The following is a 16,464-nucleotide window of genomic DNA, read 5'->3' as shown; positions in this document are numbered from 1 at the left end:
CAAGTCCAACAAACAAAGGAAAGTTACTTTATAGAGAAAAAGGAGGAATTTGGGAGGGGTTCTTTTGAAGGAAAGTGCATGGTGAAAAGTGAGTGTGATGACGGTTTCTCATTGGCTGAGTTGCTGGGGTAGTCTATTTCTTGTATGAACTGCAATGTACATCTTTGCTCTTTGGGGCCTGTAATTGACAATTCTTTCTGTAATTGACTGGGAGTGGTACTGTACTGCATGAGAGCTCCCCCTTCTGGCCTCCCAACTCTATTTTGGTGAGGTTTCCCTTTATTAATTTTCACAACTTTCTCCTGTAGAAATCCCCCAGCAAAAAGAGTCTATTTCCTTTTCTTTGAGAAGGTTTCTCTGCGTTAATGGATGGTCCCCCTTGTTAGAAATTTTCAGCCCGGAGTTAGACTTACTGAATTGGCAGTTTTGCAGGTGGTGCTCTTCAGTCCCTTTTTAACAAATCCTTCGAAAGAATCTGATGCAAGTTAAAGGCGGAGAGCCACTGTTTTCTTCCTCAGATACGTGAACTAGCTTTGCAAGTTTGGGAGATGACTGGGGGGCGGGGCTGGCCCCGGACGCTACTTCATGCGATCGGCACTAGGACCCCGGCGCCGGGGACCGGGTCTCGCAGCGGCCGTTGCGCCCGGGGCGGGGTTGTGCTGTTCCGGGAGCGGGGCCTCCAACTCGACCCGCCCCTGGAGGCGGACCCGAGTTGACTTAAACTCTGGGGCCGCGAGGCGCTGCGTTTTCCCCCGCTCACCCTGGCTGGGTTGCTTGCCCGTTGGTAAGTGGCGGGGAGGGGGGCCTGGTTCCCGGCCGGCAGTCGCATGTCTTCTCTGGTCTTGGCGGGGCTGGGGGTGCCGGGAGTCCAGGTGTCTGCGGGCGGGGGCTGGGCGTGTGGCGGCGAGCGCTTTTGTTCTGCGGCGGGGACAGAGTGACGGCTGCGGGGGCTCCGGGGACTCGGGCCTCGGGCCCGCGGTGAGCGCGCCCCGCTGGCCGCCGCCCAGAGCTGGGCGGGCCCACCGGGCTCGGCTCGCTGCCCTCCCGCGGCGCGGGGCCGGCCCGGAGGAGCCGCGGACTCAGAGCCTGACCCAGAGGGCGGCGCCTCGCCGGGTGTTTTCTGTGGATCGCCTTACTCTTCACGGTAGAGGTCGCGGGTGCCGACTGCGAGGACGCATTTTGTTAAACTCCAAGGCGATTGGTTAGGCTGGATGTGAGAGTGGCTTATGTTTTTATTGATTTCCTGTCGCTGGCTTGAAAAAAAGATCTTTGTTTTGCATTTATTTTTCTAGTGTTTTTTTCCTCCCCACCCCCATTATGCAGAACCTCCCGAAACAATTGCTTCGCTTGCATCTCCAAGTGGCCCGCGAACGCGCTTGTGCCGGAGACGCTTTCTGTTCCTCTGCAATAGTTAGTCCCTCGAGGCATTTTTAAATGCACAAATGCGTACCGATTTTAGATGTTCTCGAGGGACGCGAATTCCCTAAGCAGATGACCTTAGGATCCTGAGTTCAGCAAGCTTACGGAGAATGGTTTCACTGAAAACAATTTGTAATACTTCTAGTGCCTATATTCAAAATAAAGAGAACAGCAAGGGATGGGGATGAGCTTGGGTGCATTTAAATAGGCGGGTCGCAGAGCTTGTTTGGGGATTTTTCTGATTAATGCGTTAGCTGTAAACCACATTTAAATTTTATTTAGTGTTATTATGCATGAGTTAAGGTTTTACTTATTTTTTTTACTGTACAGTTGGCTTCTCGTTTACTAATCCAATAAAGAATTAAGTTAAAGTGTTGCTTAGCGTGATAAAATAATAGTGGCCCAGGAGGAGCGCACGTGAATTATCACTTAAAAAGTGAATGGTATTTTAAGGCAGACCCAGTTTCTGTTACTTTGCCTTCTTAATAAGAATTCAGTAAACTTAGTTTGCTTTTGGTGCAACCTTAAGGAACAGTTTGCACAGCAATGTCATATCAAGTAAACAGATTAGTGTGTATTTTTATTATAAATTTAATGTGAACTTTATATAAATTCAACTATAAATTTTGTATTAAATTATATATTATATATTTAAGTTTTATATTGTTATTATCAGTTATAAAATGTTTCTTGCTGTTCCTAGGACCAAAGAAGTAAACACTGTGTGGAGTGGTACTGACACGTTTGGAGGGAAATGGGAACATATACAGTAATGAATGAGTAATATCATATTTAAAGGTAAGCGTGTCACCTCTAAGTAGTCTACTCTAGTTTATCTGTTGTGGAACAAAATTATTAAGTTGAATCAGCATTGGTTAAATATTAAACTATAGGATGCTGTGGATTTCACGTCAAAGCTTGAGAAATATGGTTGGCATAGCATGGAGAATTCAGTTGTTTATCTTTGCAAGAAAAGGAGTAGGAGATGATGGTAAGGCGACTGTGGTCTAAGTTACTGAGGAAGAGGTCTACTTAACATTATTCTCGACATGGTCTGTCTCTTATTTTATTTTTTAAATTCGTTGTATGTGGCACATGGGGTAGGAGGAAGGCAGCACAGAGCAGAACTCTGGGAGAACCATTCCCTGAAATATCAACCTATAAAGCCAAAGAGGTCATTTCAGGGCTTCCATCCTGTGAACTCCAAGTAGTGTTAGGAAATCTTCTGTAATGATTAAGACCATGGTCCCTGCAGTCAGACTGCTGAGCGTCAGATTTTGGCTCTACCACTTGCCATCTCTGCAACCTTGGGAGAATTATTTAACTTCTCTGCCTCAGTTTTCTCATCTTCTGTGAAAAGGGGGTAACAGTAGTACCTAGCTCGCAGGATTGTTGTGATAAGTTAATGAGTTTGGTAGATCACACTTGGAAGAGCTCCTGGTAAATGGTAAGTGCTTAATAAATCTTAGCTGTTGTCATGAGAAGAAGTATATTTTATGGCCTAAGAAAATTAACACTGTCTTACAGGAGATTCAGTTTGCTCATTTAAGCTCTAAATCAATTTATCAAGTTTGTGTTGATTAGACCCTTCACTGTAGATCATGTTGGAGGTTCTGTTTTTGTAAGGAAGTACCAGACACAACTCTGGTTTTTACCTGCAGCCGTGTTTTTTTTTTAATTAATTAATTTATTTATTTTTGGCTGCGTTGGGTCTTCGTTGCTGCGCGCAGGCTGTCTCTAGTTGCGGCTAGGGCTTCTCATTGCGCTGGCTTCTCTTGTTGCGGAGCACAGGCTCTAGGCTCGTGGACTTCAGTAGTTATAGCACACGGGCTCAGTAGTTGTGGCACATGGGCTTAGTTGCTCCGCGGCATGTGGGATCTTCTTGGACCGGGGCTCGAAGCCGTGTCCCCTGCATTGGCAGGCGGATTCTTAACCACTGCGCCACCAGGGAAGCCCTAAAGGCGTAATCTTAAAAAAAAAAATGTAATCTTGTGGACCTTTGAAGAACTCTAAGTGCTTTGTTGACAGACAGCTATGTAGTGTGTCTATGCTTGATATCCTAAGTGTGCTTGTAAATTGAAGGGCAGTGTTAGAGGCTAGCCTGTTGAGGTAAATTTCTCAAGTGATTGCAGAGATTTAATGACAGTCATCTAAGATTCTCTTGAGATGTGTTAAATTACAAGACTTCATTTGTAAATAAAATCTTAACTTGTGGTTAAAATTGTGGTTAAAGAAATAATATTGTCCACTTAGGTTTCAAGAAACAAAAAATCATAAGCAAATTTTTTTAAGCCCCCAAAGAGAATTTTTTGGATCACATAACTTAAGTGTTCATGTGAGAAGATATACAGATTGCCAACAAACACATGAAAGGATGCTCAACATCACTAATCATTAGAGAAATGCAAATGTAGGTGATACCTACAATGAGGTATCACCTCACACCAGTCAGAATGGCCATCAAAAAATCCACAAACAATAAATGCTGGAGAGGGTGTGGAGAAAAGGGAACCCTCTTGCACTGTTGGTGGGAATGTAAATTGATACAGCCACTATGGAGAACAGTATGGAGGTTCCTTAAAAAACTAAAAATAGAACTACCATCCCACCCAGCAATCCCACTACTGGGCATTTACCCTGAGAAAACCATAATTCAAAAAGAGTCATGTACCACAATGTTCATTGCAGCTCTATTTACAATAGCCAGGACATGGAAGCAACCTAAGTGTCCATCAACAGATGAACGGATAAAGAAGATGTGGCACATATATACAATGGAATATTACTCAGCCATAAAAAGAAACGAAATTGAGTTATTTGTAGTGAGGTGGATGGCCCTAGAGTCTGTCATACAGAGCGAAATAAGTCAAAGAGAAAAACAAACACCATATGTTAACACATATATATGGAATCAAAAAAAAAATGGTTCTGAAGAACCTAAGGGCAGGACAGGAATAAAGACACAGACGTAGAGAATGGACTTGACGACACAGGGAGGGGAAGGGTAAGCTGGGACGAAGTGAGAGAGTGGCACTGACATATATACACTACCAAATGTAAAATAGATAGCAAGTGGGAATCAGCCGCATAGTACAGGGAGACCAGTGAAGTGCTTTGTGACCACCTAGAGGGGTGGGATAGGGAGGATGGGAGGGAGACGCCAAGAGGGAAGAGATATGGGGATATATGTATATGTGTAGCTGATTCACTTTGTTATAAAGCAGAAACTAATATACCATTGTAAAGCAATAAAGGTGTTAAAAAAAAAAAGTTCATGTGGCTTGACTTTCAGGTTTGGCTGGATCCAACATTTGAATCTGAAAGAAAGTTTTAAAGACTTGAGACACTGTCTTTGAGTTCTGCTGTCCTCTTTGGCATTGACTTCATTCTCAGGCACAGCTCCCCCTTCATTGGGTAGCCCTAACATCTCCAGGTATATAACCAGTCAGCTTCAACTTGCACAGAGCATGTCTTTTGTCTGGTTGCTCTGCCAGGTCTATAATTACATTAGTGCTCATCATGTCATGTGCCCATGTCTGTGCTAACTGGGAAATGTTTTGTTTTTTTAAACTGTAGTTTAGAGATATAATTCATATATCATATTCATATAATTGTTTATTCACTTACAGTGTACAGTGGTTTTGCATATATTCACAGTGTGCAACCATTACCACAATCACTTTTAGAACATATTCTTGCCCCCAAAAAGAATCTCTACTCATTATACTCTCCATATATTCTCTATACTCTCCATTCTCCCCCAACCTATGCATCTCCAGGCAACCGTTAATCTAGTTTGTCTCTAGATTTGTGTATTCTGAACATTTCTTATAGATGATGTCATATGTGATCTTTTACGACTCTTTTCTCACCTAGCGTGATGTTTTCAAGATTGATTCATGATAAGCATGTATGTATTTCATTCCTTTTTATTAGCAAGTAATAATTCCATTGTGTGGTTATGCCACATTTTGTTTTCCTTTCATCAGTTGACACACATTTGGATTGTTTCCACTTTTTGGCTACTCTGAATAATGTTGCTGTGAGCATTCATGTACAAGTGTTTGTATGGACATACATTTTCAATTCGCATATGTATATATCTAGGAGTGGAATTGCTCTGTCATATCATATGGTAACTATATTTGACCTTTTGAGAAATTGCCAGACTGTTTTTGATGAACCATATACATTCTCAGTAGTAACAGCAATGCATAGGAGGAGTTCCAGTTTGTCCACATCTTTACCAACACTTGTATTTTTGATTGTAGCTATCATAGTGAGCATTAAGTGGCATCCTGTGATTTTATTGCTTTCCTGTGGTAGTTAATGATGTTGAGCATCTTTTTGTGCATATTGCCTATTTGTATATCTTTGGAAAAAGTGTCTATTCAAAATCTCCGTTAAATTCAAGTTGTTTTTATATTGTCGAGGTGTAAAAGTTCTTTATATATTTTGGATTCTAGTTTCTTCCTAGTGATCATATATATGAGGGTTTGTTTTTGGATTCTATTCCATTGATCAATGTCTATCGTAGTTCAGTCCCACATGACTTTGTTTACTCTAGTTTTTTTTCTTTTTTTTTTTTTAGCCTTTGGTATTAGTTATTATAATTAGTTGTTGCATAATTACCCCAAATATTAGTGGCTTAAAACAGCAAATAGTTATCTCATATAGTTACTATGGGTCAGGAATCAGGGAATGGCTTAGCTGAGTGGTTCTGGCTCAGGGCTTTTCATGAGGCTGCTGTCAAGATATTGGCAGGAGCTGCACACAGTTTTTGAAGGCTTGACTGAGGCTCAGGGATTTGCTTCCAAGATGGCTCACTGACATAGCTGTTGGAAGGAGGCTTTAGTTTTTTGCCATGTGAGTATCTCCATATTTTGCCTGAGTGTCCCGATGACGTGACTGCTGGCTCTTCCCCTTCTCATCAGGTCCTTTCAGATGGGCAGCAGCATCATTGGAAACCACAGAGGTTCAAGGTACAGGGAAGGCTTGCAAGATCATCAGTACCATTAGAGAGAGTGCAAAACTAAAAAGGCTCCCAGTGTGATGTGCACCCTTGCTCAATGGTAGCTCTTCTTATTAATTTGCAATTACTATTTTAAGATCTGCTGGTAGTGCAGGGTCTCCTGCAGAGGTGGGTGGAGTGGTGCTGTGGCTCACGGGGACAAGGACACTGGCAGCAGCAGTTCTGGGAAATACCCATTGGCGTAAGCCCCACCAAAGAGCCTGTAGCGGTTTACTCTAGTTTTGTAGTTTAAAGTTTTGAAATTGGGAAGTGTGAGTCCTTCAACTTTATACTCTTTTTCAAAATGAATTTTAGGGTCAGGTTCTCAATTTCTGCAAAGAAGACATCTGGGACTTTGGTAAGGGTTGTAATGACTCTGTAGACCAATTTGAGGAGTAGTGCCATCTTGAGAGTATCAAATCTTCCAGTCCATGAATGTGGGATGTGTTTCCATTTATTTAAGTCTTTAATTTCTTTTGGCAATGTTTTGTAATATTCAGAGTGTACAATTTTTGCTTTTCATTAAATTTATTCCAAAGTATTTCATTCTTTTTGCTGTTACTGTAAATGGAATTGTTTTCTAGATTGTTGTATAGAAATAAATTTGGTTTTTGTATACTGAGCTTGTACTAGGCGACCTAGTCAAACTAGTTCTGTTAGTTTTTTAGTGGATTCCTTACAACTTCCTATGTACAAGATGATGCCATCTGTAAATAGAGGTAGTTTTATTTCTTAATTTCCAATCTGGATGTCTTTTATTTCTTTTTTCTTTTTGCCAAGTGCCATGGCTAGAACCCCTCCTACAATGTTGAATAGAAGTGGCAAGAGCAGATATCCTTGTCTTGTTCTTGATCTTGTAAAGGGAAAAACATTCAGATTTTAAAGCTGTGGCTTTTTTGTAGATGCCTTTTATCCAGTTGAGGAAGTTCCCCTTTGTTTCTAGTTTTAGTGTTTTTATCTGAAAGGGTGTTCGATTTTAGGATACATTTAATTTCAGTCGTAGTAGATGCTTTTTCTACATGTGCTTGAGATGATCATGTGGTTTGTGTCCTTTATTCTATTGATGTGTTATATGACATTGGTTCAACATAAAAAATTTAAAAATCAATCTTGCATTTCTGGGTAAGTACCAGTTGGTCATGGCGTATACTTATTTTTATATGCTGTTATATTTGGTTCGCTAGTATTTTGTTGAAGATTTTTGCATCTATATTCATAACAGATTGGTCTGTAGTTTTATTGTGATTTTATGTATTTATTTCCTGATTTTAGAATTGGCCTCAAAATTGATTTGGGAAGTACTCTCTCTTTTATGTTCTAGAAGAGTTTGTAGAGTGGGTTTTAAATGTTTAAGTTTTTGGCATGAATCACCAGAAAGTCATCTGGGCCTAACCATTTCTTTTTGGGTTGTTTTTTGGTTATTAATTCAATTTCTTTATGGGTCTGTTCCGATTTCCTGTATCTTCTTGAGTCAGTTTTGGTCAGTGTGTCTTTTGGGATTCTGCACCCAATTCCAATGTGTGTGTGTGTGGGGTTCCCCACCATACCACCAACAAGCAATTCTCTGGGGACATCAGTTGGGTGTCCTACAATTCAACTTGTTACCAAGTCCAAGCTCCCTCTTATTTGCTGCACGACAGGCCAGTAAATCAGGAGACAAGGTGTTGAGGCAAGGAATATGACTTTATTCCGAAAGCCGGCAGACGGAAAAGATGGCAGACTAGTGTCTCAAAAGAACCATCTTATCAGGGTTTGGATGCCAGTTTCTTTTGTAGAACAGAGAGGGGGAGGAGGTGAGGAAGTGAAGTAAAAAGGCCATAAGTTTTGCAAATATCCCCTGGAATGGCCAGCCTCAGGGAGGAGGGGATGTGTTGATTTCTTCTTTCTTGCAGCCATCCACAGGTGGACAGGGTCCGGACACTTCCCTGAACAAAGGCACTTTGGTTTAACATTCAGGGGCAGGGTTCCCTGAGTCAGGCCATTAGGTATAGACAGTATCCTTTTAGTGAACAAAAGCAGCGGAAAGCAAAGGTTAAAGTAAAAGAACCAGATCCAACATGTAGTTAGATTTGGCTCTTCCCTGTTACAAACTCAATTCTGACACTATCTACCCGGAAATGCCATCAGATTCCACAGGTCAAAGCCTCAGTCCCACAAGCTGCCTCGCCCCCCACTTCAGATGCGCAAGCCCACATTGTCACCTGTGCTTCTGACTGGGTACAGATTGGAGGTTCCCGGGACCGACCCTCTCCTTGAACTTCATACACCAGTCTCAAGTCCAGGTTGATACCTGTATTTCTGATCGATTGGTAAGAGGTTTCTAAGACCCCCCTCCTCTGTTTCTGATCGATTGGTAAGAGGTTTCTAAGACCCCCCCTCCTCTGTTCAATTAATTTGCTAGAGAGGCTCACAGAACTCAGAGAAACATTTTACTTACTAGATTACTGGTTTATTGCAAAGGATATTAAAGGATATTGTTACACAATACTCAACTGAGTAAATTTGAGGATCTAATTGGCTTTTTTCAACAATTCATGAATTGAGAGTAAATTGGAGCTCTGAGGAGCTGTACAGAATGGAAGGCTTTTATAGAAACCGGGGCCAGAGAAGGAGGTTATTAGCAAAAAAAAAAGAAAGTATTGTTTCAGGCAAGGTTACCTCACTAGTGCTGACCAGGAAATTCCAGAAATTTAAGTCCTGGGAGATTTTGAAACTGCAATTAAATCTTAGTTTGCTGTCCTGGGGGCAAGTGGCTCCAACCTAGGACCTGTTGTTTTTGGTTTTTTTATTTTTTAACAATAGAAATCATCAACCAGATGGAAGAGTGGAAGAGATGTGTAGGGTGAAGTACATGGGAGGAAGGGATGTGGAGCTTCCATGCCACTTCTCCCCAGATCATGTGTTCATCAACCCCAAAGCTCCCCAACCCTGTCCTTTGGGGTTTTTATGGAGACCTCTTTACACAGTCATGATTGATTAAATCACTGGCCATTGGTGATTGATTCAACCTCCAGCTCCTCTCCCGTCCTGGAGATGTGGAGTTGGGGAGGGAGGTACGGGGCTGGGGGTGAGGGGTGGGACTGAAAGTTCAACCCTCTAATTGTTAACTTAAACATAGTGAGACCAAACAAACTGAAATGTCAGAGTTTGCAGCAGAGAAAGGTTTATTGCAAGGCCATGCAAGGAGATGAGGTGGCTCATGCCCTGAAAAGCCTTGAGCTCCCTGAAGGGTTTCAGCAAAGCATTTTCAAAGGCCAGGTGATTGGGGCGGGGCTCTCAGGGTACGTGATCAGCTTGCGCACAGTTCTCTGATTGGCTGATGGTGAGGCAGCAGGGTGGTGTCACAGGGGTTAATCTCATCAGTCCTTAGGCTCCAGGAGGCCTGGGGATATGTGCTCATGATCATCATGTAGTTTGTCCAACAACTCAGGAAATTTGCATCAAATACTATTATCTAGGTACTTCAGAGAGGAGCTAAAGCAGAGGATATGGGGGAAGGCCTGTCTCAGGAAGGCCCCATAGGGTCCTGCTGTGTTACAAAATCATCTGGTTGGTTCTCCTGGCAACCAGCCTCCATCCTTAGGTGCAGTCAGAAAGTCACCTCAGTGATATAACAAAAGACACCTTTATCACTCTCACTAAGGAAAATCCGAGGGTTTTAGGAGCTTTGTGCCAGAAATGGGGATGAAGACCTAATAATGTATTTCTTATTATAAATTATAATATCACAGGGGTTTGTCCTTTTCATCCAAATGATCTGAATATATTGGCATACAGTTGTTCATAGTATCTCTTTTTAAATGTAGGGTTGGTAGTAATGTCCTTATTCCTGAGTTTAGTAATCTGAGTCTTTTTTCTTGCTCAGTCTAGCTAAAGGTTTATCAATTTTGTTGATCTTTTCAGAGACCCAACCTGTGGTTTTGTTAGTTTTCTCTCTTTTTGTATTCTTGTGGCTAAAGTTTATGACAGCAAAGGATACAATATAGGACCAACGGGAAAAAGATGTGCATAGGCAAAGTCCATAGAAGTCAGGTGTGTGCTTCCAGATTATCCCTCCATTGAGAGCTGCATGGACATGCTTTCTCTGCAGCTGGAGACTGCAGGAACACATGGTCTCAGGAAGCAATTATATACAGTAAAAATTCTTAAAGACCCTAAAGAACATTTGTTTATGTAGGTTACATCAATGTTTACTGCATTAAAAACTGAAACAGGAATTTTTTAAAACTATTTTATTTAAAAATAACAGTAGGACTTCCCTGGTGGCGCAGTGGTTAAGAATCCACCTGCCAATGCAGGGGACCACGGGTTCGAGCCCTGGTCCAGGAGGATCCCACATGCTGCGGAGCAACTAAGCCCATGTGCCACAACTACTGAGCCCACGTGCCACAACTACTGAAGCCCGCGCGCCTAGAGCCCGTGCTCCGCAACAAGAGAAGCCACCACAATGAGAAGCCCATACACCACAACGAAGAGTACCTCCCCACTCGCCGCAACTAGAGAAAGCCCGCGCTCAGCAACAAAAGACCCAACGCAGCCAAAAATAAATAAATGAATAATAATAAAAAAAAACCATAGTAAATTCTTACATGTTAATATAAATGTTTTCCAAAACAACACAAAACACCAGTGAAAAGAGTGGCATTGTTTTGTATTTTTGCAAATCTCTTTAATGTCTGGCTAATAGTTGGATTCTTATATCTGCTTCTGCATTCAGTTTCTTGCTACATGTTACTTTAGTTGAAGTAGTTGAAGGGTGTTTATTGGATGACAGAAATTCATCTTCAGTAGGTCACTGTTTCATTATGCCCCTAAAGATTCACTGCCACAATTTCTATCAGTTTTTACATTTTCCTTCTGTATGATCATGTCATTGGGCAGTGTTGTGGCTAGGGTGGCTTAGAGCATGGGATTATTCACTTTACAACTGAGTGCCATTCCTTCTCATCCAGCAAAATTTGAATGGCTCCTCTATGCTGGTGGGGAAGGAAGACAGTACTGATCATGGGGGTAGGGGGCGTTTAGAAACCATTAATCTAATTTACTCCAGACTGTTGCCACCATCTTCAGTATAACTACAGGCCAATGGAAGATCTTAATCTAAGGACACTTAGAAACTCAGCAGCTGCTGACTTTGGGAGTGGATGTCCTTGGAGCTGTGTCCTTGGGCAAAGGCCTGAATACCTCACCCTATTAGTCATGATTTCTCATGGTTTCCTGATTAGAACCCTCTTGTGTACATTTTCTAGACTGTAGTTATGGCTCTGAATTTAACTGCTTGCTGGATCTGTCATCCTTTACCTGACCCTGCCGACAAGAAGGTAGCTTCTGTCCTATATCTTTCTTCGGGTACTTGAGGTCTCTTTGCATCATTAATCTTAACCTCCAGTTTTATAGAATCTGAATCTTAACCCCATGACAACAAAATGCCTCTGTTGTAGTTTTTGGAATCCTGTCAACAACCTGGGACTACCAGAGCAAACACTATAATGTGCCGATTATGACAGTGGTAACCAACAGGGAGGAAAAGATTTTTATTAGATTTCTCTTCAGGGGCATTTTGGCATACTTTATGGGAACTGTTCACTTCTACTCAGGGAGTTTGTCTACCTCAAGAGGCACAGAATTGCCTCATTCCTATTGTAATAAGTGATGCTTATCTCCTAATGCAGTTTGTACCCCAGTAGAATATTGTTAAGTAGCTTATACTTGCCTACCAAATATTAATCATCTATACTTGAGGCAGTTGTCAGGGATTTCCAGATACTTGAGACCACTACCCCTCTAATGGGTCATGTTTCCTTGAGGTGGGAACCTAGAGGGCCCAAATGAGTTGCTAGGCAGAACTCCAAGGAAGGATAACTGACTTCTTCCTGTGTGCTCTGTGATCTTTAGTTCCCACTTTAGGGAGTAATATGCCTAGAAAAGGTGGTCTGAAATTTGTCTGACCTCTACTATAAAGACACAACAAACTAGTGTAAACTTTCTAGCCCCAGTGATCATCGCATTGCTCTGAATTTCCTGCTGCCATCATGATGAGTGCCAACACCTCATGCTGTACTGAGATTAATCAGTCAGGGAAAGGAGAGCAATTTATTCCCGCTTCTCCATTCTCCCAGGAGGAAGCCATGTGGCTCTGACTGGTGAACCTTGATGGCATCTGGGACATATGGGGAGCCTGGTTGTGGCCTGATCATCCTGCTGAGAGTCACTGTCTAGTCACTCTTACCCAGTGTTACCTAAGAGGAAGTATAATTAAGTAGGGTGTCTGATTGTGTTGGCCTGTGCTTCTGAATCGAATTTGGAGCTAGGTACCTGAAAGATTGGAGAGTAGACGTGTAGGTGAACAGCTTCACCATGGGGCTCTGATGACCTTTCTTTTCCTTTAAAAGCCTCACAGGCAAAGTTTAGCTTAATCTCAGTCTGACCCACACCTTGGCAGGACACCCCACAGGTCCTCCTGGCAGCCTCCTGAGAAATGCCACAATGTGGTTTCTCTTCCTCCCTAGTTCCACTTGCACTCAAGACTTGACAGCCTCCCTTCCCTTGGGGTATAACTGCAGGCTATGAGATGACTGCGGTTTACAGTTCTCATCCGCCTTGGTACTACCTTGTGGGACTAGGGACACTGAAGTTGGTTTTGCTGTTTGAGTGGGTAAAAAACTACATGAGAATCCATTCAGTCTTGTCTCCTTTCTATCTGCAGCAGTGTAGAGAGCCGACCTAACAGCTGGGACAGTGGCCCTGCCAGCCGCGGTGCTCCTGCTTGGGACTGCTTGGCTTCGTGCATTTGTTGTGACCATTAGATGTATTTAGTATTCAATACGGTTCTTGACATAAATTTTCAAGTGTTAGCTGTTACTATTTATAAGTTGTGTTATAAAGGTAAAATTTAGGGTAGTCTATTCTTGAAAGCCTAATTCAAGGACTGATAAAAGCCTTATTTCTCTTAGGACTAAGGACACAAAAAGTCAGAGCTGGAATAGGTTGAGTAAATCTTGATACTTTTGGAATTCCTCAGAAGTGGGTTTTACCACTTACATGTTGGTATTTTTGGTTTTGTTGATTTTAAAGAAGAATCTATAGCTTTTTCCATTGGAGATGAGTTTTGCAATGAAAAATACTGGTTTTTCCTCAATTTAATCACATCAGTGGACTCTCCAAATAAACACATTAGAAGTGGAACTAAAGACATGAGGGAAGGTTCCAATTTAAAATACCAGAAGAGATATATGTTTTTTTCAGGTATGAGAAGAGTACTGTATTTTTTAAGAAATCCTGTATTTTTGAGGTACTGAAATGCTTACAGATGAAATCATGTAATGTTTATGGTTGACACAGATGTGAAGGGAGGGGTGGAGACTTTTTCCCATTTGCAGATTTAAATAGGGACTTCTCTTTAACTTGGTGTTCAACAATTATAGAGAACATTTATTCATTTGACAAACATTTATTGAAGCCTGCTAGACAACTGTCTAGATATGCATCTTTTTTTATTTTATTTTTTTTTAATTTCTGGGCCACGCCACGCGGCATACTAGTTCCCTGACCAGGGATGGAACCTGTGCCCCCTGCAGTGGACACGCAGAGTCTTAACCACTGTTTTGCCAGGGAAGTCCCTAGATACGCATCTTTTGCTTTGCCCTGAGACAGTCTTTTTAAAAGCCTATCACTCTTGGCTTTTAATAGCATTATCTTTCACTATAATAATGTTCCAGTTTCTTTGATAAATTAATGGTTACCCTTGCATATAAAAAATTCTTGATGTGGCTTAATTTGCCCTTTCATGTTCTGTTTCTTACTACTATGTCTGGCCTAAAGTAAGCCTGGCCATGGCAAACCATAATATGATAGGTCCATTTCAGTAGAGTTTTTTCTGTTGGTGGTTATAAATGCTTGTGCATTTGTGTTGAAGATAGATATTAATATGATTATTCTTCAAAGGTATGATTTTTAGGTTATTTTTTGGTGTGTAATTTTCTGTAATAAGGCTGACTTCAAATAAAGGAGGCTTTCCAGTTAAACCATATTTGCATTGTATGGATATAGAATATTTTAAAATAAAAAAAATTCACAAGCCTTTTCTTAACCTTAGTAAGGTCTTTATGAAGATTTTATGTGAAAATCCACATGCATTGTTACATTTATAGTCTACTGCAGCCATTCACTTCCCTTCTTTTCCAGCTTCACTAATTCATCTTAATTTCGCAGTTTACAACTTGCTATTCACAACTTCCTATGCCATGGATTTTAGTGACTTGCTTTCTTCCCACTTTTCTCACAGGAAGTAATAGTAATAATATATATAATATTTAAATCCAGAGACTGTCAGACCTAAAGATAGACTTCAGGGTTTTTTTTAATGAAAAATTTTAAAAGACTGTTTTTGTGATGACACACAGGAAGCCTCCATGGAGTCTCTCTTTGGAATAGGAGTATATGAATTATGACTCTAAATCCCCCCAGTGTAGACCATAGCACTTTATCAATGTCAACACACCCGGGCTGCTTGCCTCCCTTCCCAGTGAGGGCCACCACAGTTTATCAGCATCAACATATTAGTATTGCTTGTTCTCCAAACCGTAAAACCTACAGCCAGATGGGTGGGTTAGTAGAGCCAAACTTTGTGCGGCTATATCAAGGATCATTATTTACGGTTTGCTAATTTACCTATACCTATTCATAGTTAGGAAGATTCCCCACAACAGAATATAAGAATCCAGTGCTTTCATAGCTTGCTGGCACATGCACCTGTCACTGGGCTGCTTGCTGACCCTTTTGCCACTTGACAAGAGTACATGAACTATTGGATCCAATCCATAGTAACTGCCAGAGAGGAGAGAACCTTAAAACTACAAAGCAACCAATGGACAATTGTGCACTAACCTGCAACCTAAGGTACTCTAGTTTTTTGATTTTTTTTTTTTTTTTTAATCCGCACTGGAAACTAGAAATGTGGGTGTATATAATACGTTGAAAACTCCTATTTCCTTGTTGATTTTTTTTTCCCCCCTGCCAATTCTGTTCACTATTGAAAGTGGGGAATTGAAGTCTTTGACTCTTGGTGAATTGCCTATTTTTTACTTTGTGTTTTGCTTCTTGTATATTTTTTATATAAATTTATTCATTTTTTAAAAAATTTATTTATTTTTGGCTGCATTGGGTCTTCGTTGCTGCACGGGCTTTCTCTAGTTGCAGAGAGTGGGGGCCACTCTTCGTTATGGTGCGCGGCCTTCTCATTGTGGTGGCTTCTCTTGTTGCAGAGCATGGGTTCTAGGTGTGTGGGCTTCAGTAGTTGTGGCTCGCGAGCTCTGGAGCGCAGGCTCAGTAGTTGTGGCACATGGGCTTAGTTGCTCCGCAGCATTTGGGATCTTCCCGGATCAGGGCTGGAACCTGTGTTCCCTGCATTGGCAGGTGGATTCTTAACTGCTGTGCCACCAGGGAAGTCCCTACTTCTTGTATTTTAATGCTCTCTCTCTTTTTTTAAATTTAATTTTATTTATTTATTTATTTTATTTTTGGCTGCATTAGGTCTTCACAGCTGCACGTGGGCTTTCTCTAGTTGTGGCGAGCGGGGGCTACTCTTCGTTGCGGTGCGTGGGCTTCTCATTGTGGTCGCCTCTCCTGTTGTGGAGCACCGGCTCTAGGCGCATGGGCTTCAGTAGTTGCAGCACATGGGCTCAGTAGTTGTGGCTCCCGGGCTATAGAGCGCAGGCTCAGCAGTTGTGGTGCACGGGCCCAGTCGCTCCGAGGCGTGTGGGATCTTCCCGGACCAGGGCTCAAACCCGTGTCCCTTGCATTGGCAGGTGGATTCTTAACCACTGTGCCACCAGGGAAGCCCTTAATGCTCTCTTAAGTGTGTATATATTTATAGTTGTTATGTCTTGCTTGGTGGACTGACCCTTTTATGGTTATAAAAAGTCTCTCTTTAGTAACATTATTTGTTTTAGTGTATTTTTTCTGATAATTAGTATAGTCATTCTCCCTTTATTGTGGCTGTTATATGCCTAATATCTTTTTTTTATCCTTTTTAA

General features: G+C 41.6%; 1 protein-coding gene across 2 annotated transcripts in view; it reads left to right on the top strand.

Moving 5' to 3' along the window:
- The first annotated feature begins 710 nt into the window (after positions 1-710).
- Positions 711-16,464, top strand: part of RESF1 (retroelement silencing factor 1) — a 74,386-nt gene continuing 58,632 nt past the window's right edge. The window contains exons 1-2 of one of the 2 annotated variants that reach the window (XM_061204930.1): positions 711-784; positions 2,123-2,217. The gene's annotated coding sequence lies outside the window, so the exon portion shown is untranslated. Of the gene's footprint in view, positions 785-1,161; positions 1,214-2,122; positions 2,218-16,464 lie in introns of those variants that run through there. The other variant, XM_061204932.1, reaches the window with a different exon arrangement.

This window comes from Eubalaena glacialis, chromosome 11 (genome assembly GCF_028564815.1).
Source record: "Eubalaena glacialis isolate mEubGla1 chromosome 11, mEubGla1.1.hap2.+ XY, whole genome shotgun sequence".
NCBI classification, from domain to species: domain Eukaryota; kingdom Metazoa; phylum Chordata; class Mammalia; order Artiodactyla; family Balaenidae; genus Eubalaena; species Eubalaena glacialis.
The sequence above is the reverse complement of the archived record's forward strand: the minus strand, read 5'-3'. Positions and strand labels throughout refer to the sequence as shown.